This window comes from Malania oleifera, chromosome 12 (assembly GCF_029873635.1).
Source record: "Malania oleifera isolate guangnan ecotype guangnan chromosome 12, ASM2987363v1, whole genome shotgun sequence".
In the NCBI taxonomy this organism is placed as follows: Eukaryota; Viridiplantae; Streptophyta; class Magnoliopsida; order Santalales; family Ximeniaceae; genus Malania; species Malania oleifera.
In genome coordinates, this window is record NC_080428.1 from 65,709,129 (window position 1) to 65,727,095 (window position 17,967).

The window sequence follows — 17,967 nt, forward strand, 5'->3', positions numbered from 1 at the left end:
AGAGAGCAGAGATTCTGGCAGGGAGAAGGACAGCAGCAGCAGAAGGCTAGTAGGTGGTCGTTGGTCATGGCAATTGACCATTCGAGCTCGAGTAAGCTATAAAATATGAGAAATGAGATATGTTTTTCTTACCTAAAATCTTTTTTATTTTCATTGATTCTTCTTATTAATTTGCAGTGCCTATTGAAGACTTGTTATTATTGATTCATAATTTACTATTTTACTTTCAATTTGTTATTTGGAAGCTTCATTTGGAACTCCCATTTGAGGTAAGACTTTTATTTCATTATTTGTATTATATTAAATTAAAATTATTATAGATTGATTTATTACATATTGTTGATAATAAGCAATATAAAAATTTTTTTTAACTTGTGTAAAAATTTAAAATTATTTTTAACTTATAATAAGCAATATAAGAATTTTTCGAAACTTCCCTTTTGTAATTTGCCCTTCTTGTTCTAGTAGCAAGCATTCTGTGATGATGATTTATGTAACTTGTGATGATGAATTCTGTAACTTGTTCCCGTAGCAAGCATTCTGTGATGATTTCTGTGTAACTTCTATGTTTGCTCATGTTGATTGATATGCTTGTGTTTTGGATTGGGGATGACCATGGATGATTTCTTGATATGTTTTTCAAATAATAAAATTGAAAATATGAGAAAATTAAGTTGACTTTTCTTAAATTGATTGGATGTGAAGTTGAGATCGATTAATACTAAATAGTGGTGACATAGTAGAGGAATTATAATTATTAGCATGAAACAACAATATAAAAATTAAAAATATTTTGTATAGTTTAGCATAATTATTACATAATTTGCATTCCATAATTTGCATTCAATCAAGCAGAGTCGTAAGCATAAATCTATAACGAATATATATATATATATAAACCTAGTTGCTCTTAATAAATTTAAATAAAAAATGAATAATTATTTGAAAAACTAATTCTTAAATAAATTGACTAATAAATATTAGTTAATAATTTTAAACAAGTATACTTATACATGTATATAAATATACATATGCAAACTCATATTCACATGCACATATATGTATTGTTGTTAATTAGAAAGTAATAACAAAAATTAATAACGAATATACAGTTAAATACTGTGTGAGCATGATTAATTTGGAACGTCAACTGCTTCATTGATGCAATATTGTGAAAGGCATGCTGGTAGTTTATTAGGAGTGCATGCTGATTGAACTAAATGCCACTTGCATGATAATATTATGAATTGCATGCATTAGAAACTCATAAGATATCTGATGCATGGTTTGTGATATGTAGGATGGGAAAATATTTTGTTTATAGACGGCATGCTGTCGAATTTTTTATAAAAAGGCGCAAAAAGCGTTCTTTTTTGTAAAAGTGTGTTTGCCTTAGCATGTAATGTTGAACCCTTTTTCGAATATGGTATTTTAGATTAAGCCTTAATGCATTTTAAGCATGCCTTGTGACTCACTCTAAGAATGAGCAGTTCAGAAGCTATCACAAGTATAAAAGTTCAATAATGGGTAGAGTAGTTCTTTTCATATTCTTTCAACTACTTGAAAGCATACGCTACAACCCTACCATGCTGCATCAATACACAGTCAAGTCCTTCAAAGACGCATCACTGTTGTAATGACCCGAAGAATAATGGTATTTAAACAATAAGAGAGAGGAAAATGGAAAAATATATAAAAGCGGCAGCAGGCTTCGTCGACGAGGGTAAGCTTCGTCGACGAGAAGATACTGAGACAATATTTGGACGACTCTGAATTTTGTCGACGAGGGGGAGAGTTCGTCAACAAGTAACCTTCTTGACCTCGTTGACGAGGTGACGTAACTCGTCGACGATGGCCATGGTATAAATAGTGCAAACCTCATCGGCAGAAATCACTCTCTCTCTCTCTCCCTACGGTTTCTCTCTCCTCTCTCTTCAATTTTGGCTTCTACGTTCCCCGAATCGACGATCTGAGGCCACCACGACGCTCCTGGGGAAGTTCTCTCCAAATTTACCAAAGCGGATCGGTGGTGGGACTGAGTTGAAATTCGTCCCTTGTTTAAGGTAAGACTTTTTATGCAAAATTTGGTTTTTCCGTAGTTATAAGAAAGGTTATTCACGAAGAAATACTGAAGTTTAGTTTTGAAAGTTATTGTTTTCAAAGAGTTGAACAGGGAACCCTACGGGTGCAGGACGAGTGGGTTTTTAGGGGGTTTCTTCTTTGTGTCAATTAAGGAAATAAATTAAAGCAGTTATTTTCCATGCAAACTATATTATTATTATTTATCAGTAAATTTATTTTTAGGAAGCATGTATAATATATATGAAGAGGTTGGTAATAATGCGTGTTTGGGAAAATATTACTATTATGTTGAAATGTATATATATTAGTATGATATGCCAGGAAATATGATTTTTAGAATGGAATGTACGGTTTATTCAGTATCGTGTGGCATGAATATTATTTTACCTGAAAAGTATTATATTGTGGAAATTTTATGAATAAAGCATGTTTTTACAGATTATGTGTAACATCCTCAAAATTTCTCCATTTTTTTTTTAACAAATTACTCTAATATTTGAATATAATGGGCACTCCTATGTAGCGGAAAACATAAATCACATAACTACATATACATGTATATACAATACCAGAATTCAGTATTTTCAATCATAGCTACATAATACATCTTTCTCTCCAGTGTTAACTACCCAAAAATACAAAACCCTACACAAAACTTACCCTATAACTAGGGTGACCTAGTGATCTCTATTCGCAAGCCTGATCTGCTCGCCTAACTGGTTCACCTGAAAAATGTTAAAGTAGTGGGGTGAGTCAACGCTCAGTAAGTGGAAATATGTTATTACTAGTATGTGGCAACCGAGTCATAAAATTATAATAATAGTATTTAAAACTGCATGATCTAGAAAATCTATAAAACACATGTATAAAAGCTTAAAATTTCATCTGAGCTTTCTATCATTCATATTGCTATAACATACTACATACAATAAAAAAAAAACTATAAAACTGTATACATATATATAACTGTGTTCTTTCCCTGTGACTCCGTATGTCATGATTTGACCTCTCATGACAGGGTTGTGCGGCCCGTAGGCGAGACTTAACCTGGTCGGCCCTCCAGGTAAGTCATCATACTCTACACTACCTCAACCCGGCCAAACTACATCCACTCCTAAGCGCGAGACTGGCTGCTACCTCATCTAACCGGCCCCCTCTACCCAGTGTACTAGGGAGCTGCATCCTCTCCGAGCACAGTTAGATGCTACCCACACACTATCTGAGATATGTGGTTGCACTCTATCTATATATAGCAATGGTACCATGCTCTGTAAACTATATCTGTCTGTAATATCTCCACAGGGATCTAATACTATATAAGTACATCTATATATATACCTTTGTTATTTTCATTATATTTCCAAAATAACCATAATGCTATAATTATGTACTGTAAATACTGTAAAATCTGAGTAACTGTAGCATCTCGATGCTATATCTGTATAATCTGTCTTTATAAACTGTGTGTTATGGTATTCAGGAAAATATAGCATTCTGTAAAAACTATGATATACTGAACTGAATAAAATCTATATAAATTTGTTTGTTAATCATCTATGAATAACTCTATGTACATGCTATATAACATGATATGTTGAAGTACTGTATAAATTTTACATTGGGTAAATATCTACTCAGGCCACACAAAATTAAAATATTCGTTTCATAAAAACTGCATAATAACTGGTATATATGTATCTATGAAAACTGTCTTAATATTTTTAAAACCCTAGCATAGCATATTTCCCTTACCTTAATTCTGAAAAGCTCTTACTAAATTATGGCCCTATACCTGTAGAGTTCTCCACTTAGCACCCTGAAAATCAATTCCCCCAAAACAAAATATCAGTATTTCTTCGTGTATTGTATTTCTTATAACTGAGGGAAAGACAAATACTGAATAAAATGTCTTACCCTGAGATTGGGACGAAATCCAAGCCAACTCCACCAACGATCAGCTCCAGAAGACTCGCAGAAAACTTCACCAGGAGCGTCGTTGTAGCGCCCCGAACCCTTAAACCCGTGTCCGGCGTGTTATACCTGATAATATCTTAATAAATCATAATCCATAATATACGCAGCGGAAAACATAACCATAATCTTCATATAACATAATACCAAAGTTTACTAATTCTAACTATAATCCATAATAAATCATCTATCACCTGCATTTCCATAAATCTACATATCTCCTAAGACATTTCAGCATTTTCACAATCATTCTTTACTCAACAGTCTTAAAATATAAATCATAAAACATAAAATATATATATCAAAATTAACATAAAAATATACCATTTTCTTTTTCTATTTACCAAAAATGCTATAAAATTTCGAGGTCTCTAAGCTCGATCTCGAGGAAATCCTGAAAAAAAAAAAATTTTATATTCAGGTGAGACACATCTCAGTAAGGGAAGAAACAATATATTAAAACAGTGTGTGGCCAACATGAGTTTATATAATAACATATTATTTAACATTTGAAAATTATTAACATAATTTCTGAAATCATTCCCTGAACCTAATCAAATACATGCAAATGTTTAACTCATGAGATTACCCGAGGATAGGGGTGATTACCCGCCCATATAAGTAACAACCCTCTGCTCTGATACATTTAGCAACCCGAAGGTCACAATTTAAGCATACCAGGGTACTCGCCTTACTCAATAAGCCCTCAAGTGTTAAATTGATGTCGTACTCACGCATTCAACAATAGTTTACTGGCAAAGGCCCTAAGGATAAAAAATTCTGCCCTCCCATACAAGTAGGTTCTCTCTGCCATAGTGCATTATGCAGCTACTGCCACATCTAAAACTACTAGTGCACTCGCCTTACTCAACAAGCCCTCGGGCGAAGAGTATGCCTCGCCCAATCGTAACATGTTTTACATACATAGATACTTCTAATATCATAATATATCATTATTTCCATCGTTATTCAATTATTCACATTCTTTCATGTTCATAACTTAACATTTTCTTGCGTTTCACTTTAAGTGACTCTTTCCCATTTGTATCATTCACATTTCACATTTCATTTCATTACATTGTCATTAATTGTCATTTCATTTCGTAACATTTTCATTTCATTTCTTTGTACTACAACCGCTCTTTAGCTATTATTAGTTAGTCCACATAGAAATGCGTTAGAATCTAAGACAGCTCATTTTAGCTATCATCAGTTAGTCCACATAGAAATGAGCTAGACCTGCTGACATGGCTGTCTTTCAGCTGTCTTACATTTACATGATTGCATTTAACATACTCAGACAACATTGTCCATATCACATTTTATTCTCATTGCTTTACTTACTTAACCTGCATCTCGTACATTTAACATATATTTGCACAGAATCTCATGCCACACAATTTAGCAGTAAAATTCATACATTGCCTGTAAAATAAGTTAACCAACATTTAACGTTTATATAATGAAAATACCTTTCATTCTTTACATAATTACACTGAAAGTATTTTTCCACTTTCATCCGTTTATTTTCGCATATACATATCTAATAAACAGCCCTAAACTCGAAAAAAAAATACAATTTAAACAGTTGGTATTTTACCCATATTGAAACATATACACGTACATATAATACAATTTATTTTTCCATTAAATTTATAAAAATTCTGATTTAATATATATTTTTCCCCTTACCTGATTTCTTAAACTACGCCAACAGGAATCCCGAAAAATACCTGCGGCGCTCACCCGGACCCTAAATCAAAAATCCTAATTCCATTAAACTAACCTTAAATGAAATATTATTTTAATATTTCCTAGGGCCATAAATTCTAAATAAACAAATATATCCTTAAATTTAACCAAATTATCAAATTTCTCAAATCTCACTCTCGCTTTGGAATAGGGTTTAGAAAACCCCAATTGGAAAATTACCTACGTCAAAATGACGACGACAATGACTAGGACCTTGTGGTGGTGTCTGATCGTCGATTTAACAGCATATTTATAGAGAAATTGAGAAAATGGAGAAAAATTAACTTTCCCTAAAAGCAGTGCCAAAGTCATTCCCACAACAAATCTGCTCCAGTAAAAATGTCAGTGGCGGAGCCAGAATCCAACGACACCTTCCGTTTTTTAATCTGCCACAAACTCGTTGAAAAATTAAGAGAGAGAGAGAGAGAGAAACGGAGACGGAGGAGTGGTTGACGAGAAAGAATTACAAAAAGAGATAGACACCGAAGAAGAAGAAGAAGAAGGAGGTAATAGATAACTTCTTTAATTTTTCTTTATCTTTTTTCTTTTTTTTTTTCTTTTACTTGCATTAACATAATACTATTATATCATATATATATCTTTATTCCAATTTTATTTTTTTTACTATTCTTTTATTTATTTAATTAATTTAATAATATTTAATTAATTCATTAATTAATTAATAATTACTCTTTTTTTTTCATACTATTTCTTTTTATTTGTTTATTTAATAAATTAATTTAATAATATTTAACAAATTAATTGATTAATAATTTTAATTAATTAAAAATTTTAATTTTTTTTTTTTTTTGGTTATTACAGTCGTGGTGGCTTCAGATCGTCGATCCGGCGTGAATCAGGGCTGAAATCAAAGAGAGAAGGAGAGGGGAGCGTTTGAGAGAGAGAGAGAGGGTTAATTTGTGCTGAAATTTGATAAAAATCCAAGTTTTTCACTATTTATAGGGCCGGATTCGTCGACGAGACACGTTACCTCATCGACGAATCCTTCAATAATTTCGTTGACAAACTTCCTCCCTCGTCGACGAATTTCAAACTGTCGAAAAATCCCTCTCGGCATCTTCTCGCAGATGAGGCGTGACTTTGTCGACGAGGCCTACTTATGAGCTCGTCGACGAACTCCCTATGTTCGTCGACGAGGCCCTATGTAAAATTTTCAGGTTATTTCATCTAAAATGCAATGTCGTCGACGAACGCTAGCTTGCCGCCTCCTTCCGTTTTTGTTTCCATCTCTCTTTAATATTTAAATATCATTATTTTTTTTTTCGGGTCGTTACATTATGAGATAATGCAATGCATTATGTTTTCAAATACATGATAAATGAATTATTTATTCAAAACGAAATTTATGAAATATTCGGCGCAAGGCCGTGTATGATATATGGTTTCGGCATAAGGCCGTATGTATGATTTTGGTGCAAGGCCACAAATATGAAAGTGACAGGCACAAGGTCGTATGTTTTTACGCTATTACAGAACATGCTATCAATCTATTTACGTTAAACTGTATATTATCATGTATTATGTATTATTAGAACCCGGATGATAGTTCAGTTCAGTTACAGGAGTACGGTACCGTCGCTATATAGATCAAATATTATGTTTAGACTTATACTAACCACCCCACAAGGGGGTGGGAGATGGATAGTCAATGTGGCTTTCAGTGTAGAGTTGTAGACGTCCACCTGGTAGTCCAGACTAGGGTGTGGTGGGCCTACTGTACTTACAAACATTTTTGACTCGACAGTGGTTAGCCAGCCATTGTCAGGTCTCGCCTTCGAGCTGCACAACCCGTCATGGGGGATAATACATGACATCAGCTAGCTACACATCCTATGTGAATTTTCAGTATTATCAGTTATATTATACATTTCATGATCAGTATGAATTATTAGTAATTATGAAAGTATATGATTATTCCATTATGATATGATGAATGTTTACTAGCATATTAAATGTTATGTATATGTATTATAGCATTAAATATTCATGTTGACACACAATTGTATTTAGTTTATTTTCCCTTACTGAGAAGTATCTCGCCTCGAACTTAAATAACTTTTCAGGAAACCCAGAAAGATCGCAGATCGAGGCCGCCATTAAGTTTGTTGAGTTACCCCGCTAGGATGGTAAGTTTGGACTAGGATAAGAAGTTTTTGGATGTGAGATCTTAGAGATATTTTTGTATTATTTTTGGAAGATGTATATAAACACAGTGTTTTGGTTTATAGTTAACTCTGGTATTATATATTTTGTGGTTATTAGAATGATGATTTATATTTACTGTTGCCTAGGTTCCGCTGTGTATGACATGTGTCCCTGTTACCCACGGGTTCAGGTTGACTGTATTATTTAAACATGTTTTATTATATGTTTGAATAAGCAGGTCGTTACAACTATAGATAACATAACCCTCACCCCCTGACGGGATGATCAACACTGGTTCCGTGACAAGCCTTTACTTTAATTCCTAGAAACTCTACTCACAGTTGTCGTCCCATTCAAACCTGACGTTCTTCTCAATCAGTCGCGCTGGAGGTCCTAATAACGTTGAGAATCCCTCAACAAAATGATGGTAATAACCAGTCAGTCCCAAGAAACTCCTAATCTCCTAGACGTTCCTTGGTCTAGCCCAATTCACTACAGCATCAATTTTACTAGGATCCACAAAAATTCGATCCCCTGAAATGACGTGCCCCAAAAACACAACCTTCTTGAGCCAAAATTTCATTTGTTGAACTTGGCGTACATCTTCTTTTCCCTGAGCATCTGTAAGACCTGCCTCAAATGTGCCTCATGCTCTTCATAACTCCTTGAATAGACCAGTACATCATCAATAAAAATAACAACAAACTGGTCCAAATATTGGTGGAAGATTCTATTCATCAAATCCATGAATATTGCAAGAGCATTTGTCAGACTAAAAGGCATAATAAGAAACTCATAATGCCTATACCTGGTCTGAAAGGCTGTCTTCGATACATCTTCTGCTCTTACCTTCACTTAATGATAACCTGATCTGAGGTCAATCTCAGAATAGACTCACATACCCTAAAACTGGTCAAATAAATCATCTATATGGGGTAGAGGATACTTGTTCTTGATTATCACCTTATTAATTTCCGTATAATCTATACACATCCTCATGGACCCGTCTTTTTTCTTCACAAATAACACTGGAGCTCCTCACGAAGATACACTGGGCCGTATAAATCTCTTATCAAGCAAATCTTACAACTGATTCTTTAATTCTATAAACTCTGCTGGCATCATTCGATAAGTTGCTTTAGAGATCGGCGTTATACCTAAAAGCATAGCAATAGGAAAATCTACCACACGATCAGGTGCAAGTCTGGTAGCTTATCTGAAAAAACATTTGTAAACTCTTTTACTACCAGCGTACTAGTGAGCCTTAATTCATTTCTTGACATTTCCTTCACAAAGGCTACAAATCCCTGACAACCACTCAGGAGCAGTTTCCTTGCCTGAATAGCTAAAACTAACTGAGGTGGGGATTGCATTCGTGACCCTATAAACCTGAAATATGGTATTCCCGAAGGTGTAAAAATCACTTGCCTTGAACGTCAGTCTATGCTGGTGTAATTGGCTGCCAACTAGTCCATAAAAAAAATTACATCAAACCCGTGCATGTCCATACTATCAAATCAGCTGACAAAATTTTCCCCTGAATATCAACTAGACAGCCTCGGAGCACTCTACTACACCTTACTATTGACCCTGTCGGTGAAGTGACTAGCAGTTCAGTGTCTAACAACTGTGTTTCTGCCCCACATAATCAAGTACACTCCATAAACACGAACTAGTGTGTGGCTCCTGAATCAAATAATACAATAACTTTAAATGAAAACATATGAATCATATCTTTCACCACATCGCCGGTTGTCTCAGCATCTCTAGGTGTCAAAGCATAAACCCTCGCTGAAGCTACATTCATTTGCTGGCCACCACGGGGCGCCTGATAGCCTCCCCGATACAGTATGGGAGCAGGTGCGGTATCAGGTGGTTTAGGGCAATCTCACACCAGATGTCTCTGTCTATCGCAATGATAGCAGACAGCTCTCCCTACTCGACACTCTCCCAAGTGTCTCTTTCCACAAGTCTGACAGACAGGAAAATTATGCCCCGCCTGAACCTCACGACCTCCAGTCTCCTACCTCTGTCCTCTGCCATAGTTTCCTCTCCTCCGCTGACCCTGCCTAGATCCCTGTTGGAAGCCTGAAGGCGCAAATCTCTTCTTCTGTCCCTGCTCCTCTGCGTCCATGCTTTCATTAGCCTCAGCCAAAGCTGTTCTGTCAACTAACTTAGCAAAGTCCCGTATCTTCAGCACTACCCCCTACTTGTATATGCCTCACCTCAATCCTCTTTCAAGCTGTCTCGCCTTCTTTACTTCATCAAGGACAATGTACAGAGTGAAGCGGGAAAGCTCTATAAACAGCGCTGCATACTGCTAGATTGACTGCTGTCCCTACTTCAAATTCAGGAACTCTTCTACTTTAACTTCCTTGACAGTGGCTGGAAAATATCTGTTGAAGAATAGTTCTTTAAATCGGCCTCATGTCATAATTATCGGCATCTATCCTTTGCTACTCCAGAAGTCTCACAACAGTCTACCACCTCTCATGTAATAACCCCAAAAATGACTATACAAGATTAGTGGGGTGATTCCAAAATAATAATAATAATAAAATTATAATAAATTAATTAATTGAAATTATAAAAAATAAAAAAATAATTTTAATTTATTTTAATTTTTATTAATAAAATATATTATTATTATATATATATATATACACATAAATTAACAATCCTCCTAAACCTTTAGGAGGATTTCAAAAGAAAAAACAAATCCAGAGGAGTGTCCTGCGCAGACACCACCCCCCCTCAGTCTCTCTCTCTCTCTCTCTCCTCGTTCTCTCTCCCTCTCTCCTTAGTTCCGTAACAGATTCTCGCATGATCGGAAATCGGAAGATATCGCTGGACTCCATTTTCTACTGCCGTCATTTCTATCGGAGCAGATTGGTGGTAGGAGCGGCGTAGGCGTATCTCCTGGGGTAAGCTAATTTATACTTTTATCTCAATTTCTTGGAAAATTTAAGCCCAATTGACGATCGGACATCACCGCGAGAATTTAGAGATAATTCTCTACAAGTCTAGTGGAACGGATTTCTCGTGGGGTCGTTGTAGGTATAACCCCAAATTTGGGATAAGGGGGTTATTAAAGGACTAATTTTTAATCAATTGGTGTTGATTTGGAAATGCTAGTATATTGAGCATCTGGGATTGAAGTAGGATTTTTGAAATTTAAGACTTGGGTGAGCGCCGTGGGTGTAATTTCGGAACCCGCAAGCATAATTCAGAAAATTAAGAGAGGGTGTTAAATAATAGTTTAAATATTAATTTAGGGTATATGGAGCCTAAGGAAGATTATATGAGTATTATTTTGAGGAAATAAGTTAATTAATCTGGGAAAAAAATGCGAATTGCAGGATTTGAGTTTCGGGCGCCAAGGGCGTAAGATTTGGGGTTCTAACGAGACTCTCGGTAAGTCAAGTAAGGGGAATAAATTATAACAGTAGAATTGTTTAAATTAATATGTGAAAATGAGCATATGGTATTTTGTCTGAAAATTATGAAGATATAAATATTAGATAAATTGTGTGGCATTTGAGTAATATTAAATTGTGATATTTTGGTGTGTGAAATTAATATGTTATGAATATTATATGAGAACTGTGTGGCATATGACGTGTATTGAAAAAGGTGAAATATAACGATGAGTAATTTCTGATAAAATATTGAAATGAGAATTATTGTTGTGAACGCTCGTCTGTAGTATGGTTAGCCCACTGCAGCCTGGTCCAGACCCAAGAGCAGTCAACATCTCTCTGAAGACTCAATTGATTTCCATTACCATTACTCTCTCCGAGCTGTGTGGTTGCATTAATTCATTCACTAGCAGTGGTACCGTGCTCTCATATCAATTATCAATCGGGTTCTCATTTTCATCACTCATTATACATATAAATCCATTGCCAAGACTTTCATTTCTCGTAAGCATGTTCAAGCTCATGAGTATCCATGTGTATGTACCACATCTCATCTGTAACTCATGGCTGTTCATCAAGGCCTATGAGTATCCATGTGTATGTGCCACATCTCGTTTGTAACTCATGGCTGTTCACTATATCTATTAGTATAAAACCATCATATTTGTATATATCATATATCATCATATCATATCTGTTAAAAATATGTCTGTGTAAATCTCATTTAATCATATCTGTGTACGACATATCTGTTCATATCTCATATCAACATAACTGTTTATATCTCAACATAAGCCACATTACATCATATAATATATTCACCGATTTACTTTTCAGTAATCAAACTAATTTCTCATGCCACATAAATTTTCAGTGCTATTTAATCATATAATGATTATCAAATAAAACATTAAATAGTTCCAGAACTATTATTTCATATATGCCTGATAAGTCAGAAAATTCACATATAATATTTTCACGTTATATTTCGATTTAATCAATTAGACTTTCCAAAAGTCTTGGCATAATTTACTCTCCTTACCTGATTCCTGGAGATATACCCGTAGGGATCCTAAAGCAGTATTTGGGGCGTTCGCACAAGTCCCTGTATTCACACACCCTAGTTTAATTAGCTCAACCTCTGAATAATTACTATTCTAACATCTTTAGGCTCACACGCTCCCGTTAACCGATTAAATTCTAAAGAAAACAGAGGTATAATCCACTTTCCATATTTAAATTTAATTTCTAACATATTTAAAAACACCAATATGATCAAATTCCCATAGTTTAACTTAATTTCAAAATATTCTTAGAAATCTGATTTAGTCAAATCCCAGCAATTTAACTTAATTCCAAAATATTTTCAAAAATTTCTATTTAATCAAATCCCTTACAATTTAACTTTATCCCATGAATGTTTTCAAAAATCTAATATAATCAAATATTATAATTTAGTAATTAAATACTACAATTTAATCGATTGAATTTTTAAAATAACAAATATAATTTTTACTCCTCACCTTAGCCTTTGAGTGGAGTTTAGGATTCCTAAATAAAAAATTTGCTTCGATTAACTTGCTTAGAATCGAAGTCGGGACCTTGTGGTAGTGTTTGATCGTCGATTCGGCTTAGTTTTGGAGTATAAATTGAAGAGAGAGAGTGGGGGCGTGAGGAGAGAGAGAGAGAGAGAGTGTGTGTGTGTGTGTACTGTGAGGCACCTCTCTGAGATTTCAATCTCAAATTGTAAAATTTGGTAAGGATGCTTACTAAAGAAGATGCCTAATGCTTTAATAACCATATATACATTTGACTAATATTATATAAATATTATATATATATTTATACACATTACTCATCCTTATATATTTATACTATATATATGACCCTCATATTATTTAATTTAATTAATTCAATTTAATAATTAATTTTAAATTAATTTAATTTTTTTAAATTACTCTTACATGCATATTATTTTTGGGGTCGTTACAATTATTATTAGTAATAAATAAATAGCATGCAAATCGTATGACATAAACTTATTTTAACACATATTAAATAAATGAGTAAGGATGAGATTTTTATGATGTTATATTACTTGTTTTATAATGAATAATGATGGAATTTGGTTGCATGTTTTATATTGAGAAATGATGAGATTTTTATAATACTATTTAATTGTATAAATTATAATGGTATGTTTTAAGAATCCTGATAGCTCGACGATTACAATGCTTGGTACTGTAGCTTACAAATGATGATGTTACAGATGATCATGAGTGCACTCATACTGTTTATAGAGTGATTTTATATGATAGTAGATTTTTTCTAAGTACACACCTGGATCGGATCAAGACTGAATAGGAAAAATCACACTTAATGATGATGTTTGATTTAGTTTAGTCAGCCAACCAGTTAAGTCTAGTATTCGTACCACACAACCTAGTCATGGAGTAAACATGACATACAACTATAGGCCAAAATGAGTTTTTTATACATATTTATATGTTTGTGCGATCAAAACTATTTAATATGCCTAAATGATGATTTGGAGGAAAAATATGCATATATAATCTACATAGTCATATTTAAATGACCTACATGATGATTTACAGTAAAAGAAAGTATACATATATTAATATATGTGAACATGGTCCCATTTAGTAGGACTAAATGATGATGTGAAGGAAAAGTATAAAGGTGATTATATATATATGCATACTGTTATTTAGATGAAAATAATTTATAAATGATTAATAGTTGTTCAAGCGTGGTTTTTTTAACAGTTACAATATTAAATGTTAATTATTAAATGAAATTTGATACTGCAAAACTCACATTAGTTACACACTAATAATAATTTTTTCCACTTACGGAGCGTTGTCTCACCCCAATTATTATTCCACATTACAGATAGTATTGCAGAACGTATTGGGAATCAGACATAGTAAGCATTTGGGCAGGATTAGAGAATGCAGTTTAGAATAAATATTTGTATAGTACTAGTTAAAAATGTTTTTATATTTCACATAATGTAAATATTGGAGATACCCATGTATATACAGTTGTTTAGTATTCTGGTATAAAATATTTGAGATTTCAATTACTTCCGTTGCTTTATATTGATTGCGTCATTTATAAAATATTTATAGAAAGTTGCACTTCATACCTCATCAGGTTTGGAGGCGCAACATACAGTCACTACATTAACCTCTGTTTCACAACAACGGAGCATTATGCTACATATGCAATGGACTTCATCCTTGTCCTTCGAGAAAATTATTAGACAGATCCAATAGCACCAACGTTATACGAGAATCGATAGTTGATTAGGTAGAAAGGTCAATAGAATAATTATAGATTGGTAACGAAATGAACATACGAGAGGACATGAGGAAAATGAGGTGCGATTTCTACCACGAAGAAGGTCACAATCGTAGTCGGTGTTTGAGGAGGTAGGTCATGATGGAGCCGGACCATTACATTGATGTCCACTTAATGTGTACATTATTTATAATTTTATTGTTTATCTTTGTACATGTTATTAGCATACTGTTTGTCTCCTATTTGTAATATTTGTAAATGTGATGTAATGATCTCCCTAATGTACTATTTTCTCAATAGTAGACCAATAACCCCCTTCCCTAAATATAGGGTTGTAGCCGAATCATGTAAATTTTTATGCCTTATATAATTTTTTTTCCTTATTATGTTTAATGTTAGAACCATACAAAAATGGATGAAGTAATGATTTGGTACATTTTAATTACAATTTTAAATTTTATAGTAATGAATATCGAAATGGCAGGCAAAATTTACTATCTTTGAGGAATTATTTATCAAAAAAACTAAGTTACTTTAAAAGTTATGTCATTGTTTCAAAAATTTCTCTTTCTTTATGTCATATACATGCTCAGTCTTTTAACTTTACATTAAAATAACTACAAATATAATTAGGGCCGGCTCTTCACAGTATGGAGCTCTAGGCGAGATTTAATCAAGGACCCTTAATATTTGGTTTAATATTTTTTTTCTTTCTTTGTTTTTCATATCGGGATTCATATTTTCTTGTTGATATAATTAAATTTCAAAATTAACACTAACTATAAATTGACAAATTATGTAAACAAATAAAAATAAATTTAATAAGTCTATAGAAATAATAGATTGAAACAATATAACCTGATTATTATTATTATTGCAATCGATCGGCGAGCGAGACTTTAGAGATATCGAATTATTGCCGGATACAACGCTCTAACCTCAAAGCTTCCAAAATCTAAGAAAAAATAGAAAAAAAAAATTCAAAGTGAAAATAAGAGAAAAATAATGCACAAACATTGAAATCAAAATTAGGGTTGATGAAAATTACAGAGAATCGGAGGCCCGAAGATGATGAACACAAGAGCCGGAGCAAAAATCATAGAGAGACCGAGAGATGAGAGTGAGAGTGTGAGAGGTGGAAAAAAATTTTTAGAGAGGCTAAGAGAGAGAGATGAGAGTAATAGATAGTTAGAAATATAATAAAATTGTTAGTTGGGAAGTCAATGAGACTTGAAAAAAAAAAATTAAATTGCATTTATTTTACATTTCAAAATACAATTTCATTTATTTGTTAGTTGGGAAGTCAATGTATGGGAATAGAGCATAATAAATAATGTTAACATTATTTAATAAAAAAAAAATTTAGAGCCCCAAAAATATATGATTATATTAAACAAAATTTGGGGGCTGCAAAATTTTTGGGGCCCTAGGCGAGCACCTCAGCCGCCTAAAGGAAGAGACGACCCTAAATATAATTATAAGATTAGTTCATAAAATTTTGGTTATGCTTTAAATATATTATTGTTAAGTTAATTTTTTTAGAATATATATTTAAAATTATCTAATACTTAATAAGAGATAAAATTTACTATCTCATATTATTGTTAAGTTAAAAATAAGGTTTTATATAGGCATAAAAATAAGGTTTTACTATCTCACTCCCTTTCTTATTATTAGTAAGATAGGTTGCCCCTTTTCATTAATAATAATAAGGTATGCTTTCAATGGGTGAACCTTCGATTTTGGATCGTCTTCTACCCAATGTGGTACCCTCTTGTATTTTGGTTTCCATTTGGTTTACCTTGTTCACAAGTTGACTCCATGATAGCAAGAAAGGCAATCTTGTGCTATACTTCAATGATCTTTTCCCTACCGATGCATGCAAATTCTCATCATGTCCCAGATCGCATTCCATGAATCGATAGGTGAAGCCTACTCATCCAGCAGCTCCTCTCGTAGATCAATCAAGAGTTTTGATGCCACTCTTTAAGGTTACTTTTTATATTATACACTTCCACTTAAATTGTTTTCCACTTTTCATACCCCTCTTTTTCTTCTTAAGATAAAGCAAAGGGCCAAACATGGTGGTGTAGGAGCATCCAATCGGTAAATCTTTTTGGTTTGACAAAGAAGTCTTATGTCGAATAAACCGCATGATGGTACGGGAAGCTATAACAAGTAATTGAAAGAGAGAAAGAGATGTATTTATTTATTTTTGTTGTAAAAATAGTTTTCAAGTAATCAAGGAATGTGTGTGCGCATGTGTGTGTGTGTGTGTTTTTTTTAAGAGCCTTATAAGTTATAACTATGTTTTGTGGTTGATAAATGAGATAATTAATAATAAATAAAATAAATTTTAATTTATCTCTTTAAAAGAGCCTAATTGATATATTTCCAAAATGTACACATTGTTACATTTCATAAATGACTATGTTTCTTTTTTGAAGAGCCTAATAAACAAGTTTGTTTTCATGTCAAACAAAATTTTTATATAATTAAAATGAAGATATACAATTGGTTAAAATGTGAGTTTCTTATTATTTTTTTTAAATTAATAAATTTTAGAATATAGCATTTGTTTGTAAATATGTTTCTTTTTTTTAAGAACATAAGAAATGTTCTATTTGATTTGCATAATAAAATGCGATAGAATTTGAATAACATAAAAAATTGAATAGAGAGAATGAAAAAATTAAGTGATAAATTTGATTCTATGGTCCTATTCGATTTCATTCTTATATAACAAAAATGTAGATATGACACATTCATTACAAAAATATTTATAATTAATTGATAAAAATTTAATGAAATCTTTTATCTTTTAAAGTGGTCTAGTAATTATGTTTCCAAATTGATACATTTTAATATAATTACTTAACTAATTAGAAATTTGTAAAACTCTTTTAAGTGATTGCGTTTTTATTTTAAATATATCATTGGCATCTTCTAGTTTGTGAAGATTTAAAAGGAACAATAATGTAGTATTGTATGCAAATTGAAACTAATAAATAAGTATTTATATCATACACAAACTATCTTTTTTTTTTAGTGCAAATGGTGATTATTTATGTCAAATTTCCCTTCAAATAATGGTATTGTTTCTCCTATGCATTATGGCAAAAAATTTCTTTTGGATAATTAGGCCAATTGACTATTCATTCAACGTTGTTTATGAGTGCAATATACAAAGTTAGTCGAGTTCCGTTGGAAGTTAAAAGCATAATAATTATTATGCTTCATGTTAATTCTCAAC